We start from the raw sequence: 8,467 nt of genomic DNA, 5'->3' as shown, positions 1-8,467 counted from the left end.
CAATAACCACCATCACCATTATCAACTCTACCACCACCATTCCTTCCATCACCACCATCATTAAAAACAACACCATCACCACTAGCACCAACAACACCATCACCATAACAACAAAACCATCGCTGCCACCAGCTTCCTGGCAACCCAGCATGGAGCCCTAGCTCTTAGCTGCAGACACAGCCAAGGAACTGGGAACCTAACGGAGAAGGAGACGCTGGCTGAATCAGATTTTCCTAGTGGGAACTCCTCTCCTGGCAGCTCTTCTGTGGCCGGAACCCAGCGTTCCACTCACAGCTTTGCAATGCCTCTCCGAGTTGGCTGAGCTGGTCCCAAAGGCCTGCGATCCTGTTTTGGAGAGAAACACACGTGAGTCACTGGGGCTGACATTCTCTGAGATCTGACAGAGTTTCTACTTTGGGAACCTACTAGCCGTGACTCAGCAGCGATTCACCCGGGAGCAGGCCGGTGAAGCTGGGGACAGGCCTCCTCGTGGGCCCTGCTGGGGCCACTGGGAGCTGGGTCGGCGCTGGGCTCTGCATACTGTCTCCTGGTGACCCCGTCATGGAGCTCAGGCTGGGCCTGAGGGTCAGAGAGAGGAAGCGGTGCTCCCCATGGTTACACAGTGAGTAGCGGGAAGAGGCAGAACTTGAACCCAAAGCTCTGTGACTCCAAAGCCACAGACGTCATTGTCCCAAGTGGTTGCTATGCTGTCCCAGGCTGGCCTTTCGACTCTGCCTTTCACTCATGGACCTGGGAGGCCTGCTCTGAATGAGGCCTCTCTGGCTTTCACCCACCTTTCTGGGAGAACGGCTTGGTGGTCCAGGGCGGTGCTCTGGGTGTAGCCATGTGAGCCGGCTGTGGGAGCAGCAGCATGGCCGGAGGCCTCTCTGTGCTGCCAGGGGACAGGCCTATGTGTCAGTCAGGGTTCCACCAGGAACGAGATGACTCAAGTTGGGGAAACTGCAGAGGATGGGGAGCACGAGGGTGGGCGCTGCACCGCACTCCGGGCCGCGGCCACCCTTACTTAGGCTGAAGGGATGGGGAGGCACATTGCCGGGACCTGGAAGGAGCTACTCTGACAGAGAGCTGCCTAGGGGGAAGGTGCGCCCTTTCATCCAGGGACACAGCCTGCCCAGGTGACCCCACAGGGGAGCTGCTGTGCTGTGCATATTGTGACTTCTCCTCCCCTCTTACCTGTAGCCAGGTCTCGCCATGGCCCCACCCCACAGGAAGCCAGAAGGCATGGAGCCCAGGAACGGGGCCCATGAGGCTCAGCCTCTGGGGCAGAGAGCAGGGCAGAAAGGGAGCCTGGAGGGTCAGTGGAAAGTGGCCAGCACAGGGTGTGTGGCCCTGTGGACCCACAGCATCTCCTACCCCCAATGGGGGCACATTGGGAAGGGGAGATAGTGGCCAAAGGGAGCTTCCCTCTGTGAAGCAGACGGGAGGGGCAGGACGCCCACCCAATCTCAGCTCTTCTAGTGGGTCTGGGGGTCCTCAGGAGACTACAGGTGGCCCCCAGTGGCTCACCTGGGGATCGGTGTGCCCACAGCCCTGCCTGCAGCATCCCCTCATCCTTGGGGGTGTTCACTATTCCTGCAAGGAGCTCTCACTGTCTCTTTCCCTGTGGGAGACCATCAGGGACCAGAACCCCCCAAATCATAGCCAGCAGTGATCAGTCTGTAGAAACATCCTCTCCCTCTCCAGGGCTTGTCCAATATGTAATCGGCAATTTCAAATGTACAAAGAAACAAGAAAATGTGACTCATAGTCAAGAATGAAAAACAACAGTCAATGGAAATCAACCCTAAAGTGGCCTGGATAATAGATTTAGCAAACAAATCTTTCAAAACAGCTCTTATAACATTGCCCCAACGTTAAAAGATAATATGCTTGAAGAATTCATGGAAAATATAGTCTTAATAAGGAAACAGATGAGGAATCTAGGCGGAGAAATGGACACTGTAATAAAGAACCAAGTGGAAATTCTAAGTCGGAAAAGATAGAGACATTAACATTCACAGTTGGAGCTGTGGGCCTGAAATTCCGGAGGGGGACCAGGTCGGGAGCTAGATATCAGAGAGTCGTCAGCATGGAGATGAGAATAGATGAGCTCACGCCTAAGGCTGTGGAGACGGAGCCACAGCCCTCACTCCCACTGGGGAGGTCAGACAAGCAAACGGCAACACTGAGCCCTCTTAGGTGACTGCAAATAGCACCTTTCCAATCCCGCCTCTCCGAGGACTCAGCCCGGAAACAGAGCCTCACCGCATTTTGTCCCTCTCAATACACAGCTACTAACTACAAGCACCTCACGAAGCAGAGATTTGGTCATGGGGATCCTTCCCTGCCAAGTAGAGCTGCTTTGGGAAACCGGTATGAATGGGGCTTCTTGCTGGGGTCCAGGCAGATGAACTCTCCTGCTCTCTCCCACCCTTGCAAAATGTGATCTGTGATCTTGCTTGATTCTGGGACCAGCAGGGCCCTGCTGGGTGCCCCGTATCCCTAGGCTCCAGAACCTGAGGAGGGGCATGGAGGGAGTGGCTGCTGTCAGGGCCTGTTGGGACAGGAATCAGAGCAGGGCTGCTGAGGTGAGAGAGGAGCTCCCCATCCAGTGGGCAGGTAGGCATTAAAAGTGCCTTTATCTGAGCTCTGCCCTCGTGCAGGCACTGTGCTAAGCATGTTACATGAATTACCATAACGTCCCCACGAAGTGACAAGCCCCGTTTTCCAGGTGAGGACACAGAGACGTAGAGGAGTTGGGTGACTGACACCAGGGTAAGGTAGGAAGTGGTAGGACTCAGAGTCAAACCGGGTCTCTCTGACTCCAGAGCCTGTGTGTTTAGACTGAGGTGTGCCCCACTGTTGTTCGAACCTATTTCTTCCAGAGTCATCCTGGTCTCTGCAAATGATTCACCATTTTTTCAGCCACTGGTGTTAAGCACCTGGGAATCAGGATGGGTGGGTAGATGAATGGGTGAATGAATGGATGGGTGGATAGATGGTGGATGGTTAAATGGATGAATGGACGGAAGAGTGGGTAGATGAATGAATGGATGGGTAAATGAGTGGATAAGTGGAAGGGTAGATGGGTGGATGGGTGGGTAGATAATTGGATGGATGGATGGATGGATGGATGGATGGATGGATGGATGGATGGATAGATGGTTGTACATAGGAAGGGTCCCCACACCTTCCTATCCCTCCAAAATGATTACTTTTGTGGCTCCGTCAGTGTCAGCCATTGAAGGATGGCTCTTTGGTGTGCCAGGGGAGACTAGCGAACAGGCCCAGCTCCTCCCATCTTCTCCACGCACATTCTTCTTCCCTTTACAGTCACGCCCCAATCAGGCTTCCCTTTACAGTCACGCCCCAATCAAGCCTCACACCGTGGCACCCTCTTGAGGGACTCAGCTTTCCAGGAGGCTCTGCTGAACCAAAGCTTCATGATCCTCGCTCGCCCGCCCACTGGGAGATGCTGCTGGCTTCGGCCTCCCCCTCCTCAGCCTCCCAAATCCAGCCCCCCAGCCGGCCCCCAGCCCAGCGCGGAGCCAGCCCCCGTCACCGCAGCTGTCCACACTGACAAAGCCTGGCTGTTCGATAAGGCCGTGCCAGCTGGAACGAGACACTTCCCGTCCGACGGGAGCTTCTGCACGGAGCCTGGGGGCAGCTGTCGGCTGGAGGAGCGTGGAGCCGGATCTGGGGCCTGCTCGGGGCCTGCACCCTCTCCGGGCCCCCCTCCCCCAGAGGCTCCACAGGGGGCCTGACATGGGGGGTCTGGAGGAGGGGCTTTTGCTCTCTGGACTCTCTGACCCTGATGCTTAAAAACCCGCCCCTTTGGGAGGTACAGGGTTCTGTTGCTAGGACAGGGCTGGGGCTGGTGGAATGTTGGCCCCTCCCTGGGTGACACAGTTTTCCTTGGTCATCAGGTGCCGGTGACCAGAGCAGAGGCTAAAGGAAGAGGTGAAGGTCGTCTATGTAACCAGCAGCAACGCATGGTCACAGCCAGGATGGACATCGGTGTTGGCCACCAGGGAGGCAGAGCAGTGTGCTCCGGCCAAGTCTGGCCCTGGGTCCAGCAAGAAGCCACTGCGTCTCTGGAACAGCTCTGCCGAGATCTCCACGGCAGCTGGACAGCCACTCCCGGCCCCTTTAGCTGGTCACTGGCCACTAGACACTCATCCCACAATGATTTCTTGAGCACCTACTACGTGCCAGGCATGAGGACACCAACAGACCCAAACCCCTACCCTCGTGGCAACTATGTTCTCAGAGCACAGCCTCCTCTGACTGGGACCAGCTCTGCTCAGTCACCCAAATCCCAGGCCCAGATCCCAGACCCTGGACCAGACCCCAGGCCCAGACCCCAGCCTTCAGGCTCAAACCCAAGACCCAGACCCAGCACAAATCCCAGACCCAGGTCCAGATCACAGAAACAGACCCCAGACCCTGATCCAGGCCCAGACCCCAGGCCCCAGAACCAGATCCCAGACCCCAGTCCCAGATCCAGACCCTGAGCCCAGATCCAGACCCAGACCCCAGGCCCTGGCCCAGACACAGGCCCAGACCCAGGCCAGACCCCGGACCCTGGCCCAGACATAGGCACAGTCCCAGACCCCGGGCCCAGACCCAGGCCCAGCAGAGCCAGCCGCCTTTTCTGGCTTGATTCCTTTATAAGTCTCTAATTACATCCTGGGAGAAGCAATTAGAATGAAACGGAGGGGTTTTTCTCTCTCTCCCGCAGGCCAGGCCTGTTTAATAACTTAATTGAATACACAGAATTATAATTACAACGTTAATATTTCCTCTCTGTAAAGCCGGCGCATTCTGCTGGAAGAAGCCTCCCTTGGGAATGGCCGTGTCCCACAGCCCCCAGCGCCTCCCGGTCCGAGTCCACCGCCTCCCCGCGGGTGCCCCCCGGGCTCTCCTGGTCCTGGGGCCCAGCAGGGCTGGCAGGAGCCCCAGCCCGGGGGAAGCTCGTCCTTCCATCCTGAGTGTTTACAGTCGAGCTCAAACCACACGGTGGAAATTACGCCGAAGCTCCTAATTGCACATTTCCTTCCTCCAACCATTTTCTTTGGACGGTCGACTTTGAAAACGTTCACCACTTAATTTTCCCCGGGGCAGGAGGAGGGAAGAAAGGAGGCAGCGGGAGGGGGACCAGCTCCCCGGGAGGGGCCTCCACTTCTCTGGCGTCTCGAGTGGGAACTCTGGGGTCGCAGGCTAGGGAATCTTACCTCCCGCCTCCCACCCCCAACTAGGTGTCTCCTTGAGTCTCATTTCTTGCCCATAAAATACAATTAAGAATATTCAGCTTGCAAAATAATGGTTTGAGATGGGCTGGCACGTAGTAGGTGCTCAATAAATGCTGGGCTCTTTTCTCTTAGCTCTGTGGAGGAAATGCGGGCAGGACAGAACCCGCTCCCCCCACCCCCACTCTCGTACCCGCCCCCCCCACCCCCACTCTCGTCTTCTGTCCGCATGTAGTTCATGCCCTGACTAAGAGCAGCTGCCGGGGTCACGTCCCAGCGTGCCCTCTGGCCAGGAGGGCAGTGAGGGCCTGGGGGAGTGACTTGTCATTGTGTGACTCGGTTTCCAGGTCCATAACGGGGCATGATAATGGGGCCAACATCACTGGGTTGTCCTGAGGATGATGGGACTCACCTCGGAAAGGGCAGGACCCACGGAAGGCTCAGCCGGCGTGGCAGCGACCCCTGCCAGTCGCTCTGGAGGTGGCTGGGGGCCTTGGGATCAGACAGACTTGGGTTTCAGCCCTGAACGTCCATGTACTTGGGACAGTCAGCTGATTCCCCGGATCCCCTGGATCTCTCGCTGTGAAATAGGCGCCAACACAGGGTTGCTGCAGGGTGTGAGGCAGGAAATGGGCAAGCACTCTTGCCCTGAGGCTGGGGCTCCGAGGGGGCCTCCGTCCCAGGGGTGATGAAGGGAGGAGGCTGCCATGCGCCCCGCAGCCCCCTGGGCCAAGGCCATGTGGGAGACCGTGCGGTCCCTCTCAGCGAGGTCGGTGCTGGGAATAGGAGCCCCCGCTTCCTGTCGAACAGGGAGCTGAGTCTCAGTTTTCCCATCTGTGAGCTGGGACCCCACCTCCCTCCCAGCTCCGACCATTCCCTTCCCTTCTGTGTAACCACCTGCGAATTCTGCCCTGGGCCCTGGCTGCTCCCCCGACTCGTGGGCACTCTAATAACAAATGGCTGGTAGCACCTGAGTTCTCAGTTCATGCCAGCTGCTTTCATAAATGATATGTCTTATATCAGCTTACACGTATTAACTCATTTAATTCTTAAAACTGCCCCGTGAGGGAGTTATATTTCCATTATTCCCATTTTACAGATGAAGAAACTAAGGCTCAAAGTTGCCCAAGGACACAAAGCTAGAAAGGGGCAGCCTGAGGCCAGAGCCTCTGCTCTTAACCATTGTACCACACTGTCTCCCTTCCGAGGAAGCAGAGAGAGTCCCGAGAGGCCAGGAGCCTGCGGAAGGCCCCACGGCAGGTTACTGGCTGCACACACGCACAGGAGTCCTAGCTCTCCCAGGCCTCTGTTCTTGCTTCTATACCCCCCTTGCTTCTATATTCACCATCCAGCCATATCCTCTGGGCATAACATGAGCAGGCTCTTCCTGGGAGAGGGACACAATGGAAACTTCTCCTACAATGAGGAACCTCATAGTTTCCTGTGAAATGTTAATAAAATCTCAACAAAAGTCATCGGGACCCACAGCAGCTCCCCAGGTCACTCAGGAATCGTCGGGACTGTGATTTCTATCAAACCATCAGGCACTGAACCCCCTTTTGTCAGCTCAGGAGTCTGCACAGAGCTCAGGCCCTCAGCGGTGCCGTGCGTAATGAGCCCACCTCCGTGCAACACGGTCAGGAGTAAAAATGTCCCACGGTTCCCGCTGACATTTGAAGAGGATCATGAATGCAAAACATGGAAAAATTAGTGGAGTTTTAAGCACAAAACACATTGACCTCGTTGAGATAGAAGGTTTCCCGGAGGGCCGAGTGTTTGCAAAGTTGTTGAACCAGGATGGCGCCTGGCTACGGCCTCGCCTTCCTTCAGCACGACCCACAGAGAGTGGGTGAGGGTTTCTCCGGGGCTGGCACAGTGTCGGGCAGACCACATGCCTCTGAGAGACGTGCGGGGAATGAATGAATAAGCGAGTGAACGAGCGGCGTGCCGGAGACAGGTGCCCTTGGGCAGGTGGGCCATTTTCCTCTCCGGCTCAGTGAACTCGTGCGCTAGGAGAGGACCTGTGTTCCCAGCTGCCAAGTCTCCAGGCGGCAGACCTGGGGCCTCACAGCAGCAGGGACCTGCACCACCCACCCAGGGGGCACCGGGCCCAGCGAGGGTCAGAGACCTTCTGGAGAGAGCAGGGCTCAGAAGGCATCCCTCCCTTTCTGGGAAGTCACACCGTCCAGCCCTCTCTCCCTGCAGGGCTCCAGGAGCCAAGGCCTTGGCCATCCAGCTGGGCCAGGCAGCATGCCCCCCCTTAGCTCCCCCTTACCCCCCCACTCCCACCCCCACCCCCTCACCCCCCGCCACACACACACACACATGCGTTTGGCAACTGCTCAAAAAGATTCCAGGGAGGTGGCCTAAAGAATGAGACACTGTATGAGTGAAGGAATGTGTGGTAGGAAGTGACAGTGGTGACTCAGGGTGACTCAGCCTGGAGCCTGCCAGGGGCCCGCTGAGCAGCCATCTGTGGCCACAGCAGCCCTTGCCCGCTCACCTCAGGCCGGGGCCAGTTCCCCTCTCCCCAGGACCCATCTCTCGGCCTGGCTTTGTGCCCAGACACTTGGAGAATGGAGGGGAAGAAGGTACATGACAGGTGCCTAGACTGAGCCCAGGAATGAAGTTGGGAGAACCTGTGAGCAGGAAGGCAGAGGGGCTGGGTTGCTACGCCTCCCCCTGGAGGACCCGGGAACCTCCTCCTGCTTTCCTTAGAAGCCCATCTCATCCAGCACCCCTTGGTGTTACAGACAAGGAAACTGAGGGGGCCTGACGTAGAGATGACCAACCAGAGTCAAGGGGCTGAGAAAGCGGAATGAAGAACAGGCTGCAAGTCTCCCAGTCCCAGCTGGGACCATGGGTTTCCCCAGGCTGCAGCCCAGTTGGTGGCAGGCAAGGGCATCATGCCAGGCAAGCCGAGGTTCTGCTCGGGACCTGCTAGCCCCACCAAGGTCTCTGCCAGAGTCAGTTCACATTGCCCACAGTCCCTCCTTGAGACGGACTCAGATGTGTATTGCACTGTCTACCAACCCACCAATCCATCTATTCATCTGTCCATCTGTCTACCCATCCATCCAACGGGAACTCTCCACTGTGCAGCCTGGCCATGTGGTGAACACTTACATAAAAAACCGTGTTGATGGTCCTCATTCTCCAGATCTACCCATCTGTCCATTCAGTGGTTTTTCACCCACCCATCCATCATCTGTCCATCC

At 57.0% G+C, this 8,467-nt stretch overlaps 1 long non-coding RNA gene across 2 annotated transcripts; it reads left to right on the top strand.

Moving 5' to 3' along the window:
* The first annotated feature begins 296 nt into the window (after nucleotides 1-296).
* LOC106698710 lies at nucleotides 297-4,796 on the top strand. 2 transcript variants are annotated; one of them, XR_002831499.1, is made up of 3 exons: nucleotides 297-622; nucleotides 3,363-3,841; nucleotides 3,927-4,796. It is a non-coding gene; the product is annotated as an uncharacterized LOC106698710 (long non-coding RNA). The 2 variants fall into 2 exon arrangements; XR_002831498.1 differs by having other exon boundaries at nucleotides 3,363-4,796.
* The last annotated feature ends 3,671 nt before the right edge of the window (nucleotides 4,797-8,467 follow it).

This window comes from Myotis lucifugus, unplaced genomic scaffold (genome assembly GCF_000147115.1).
Source record: "Myotis lucifugus unplaced genomic scaffold, Myoluc2.0 scaffold_218, whole genome shotgun sequence".
In the NCBI taxonomy this organism is placed as follows: domain Eukaryota; kingdom Metazoa; phylum Chordata; class Mammalia; order Chiroptera; family Vespertilionidae; genus Myotis; species Myotis lucifugus.
The sequence above is the reverse complement of the archived record's forward strand: the minus strand, read 5'-3'. Positions and strand labels throughout refer to the sequence as shown.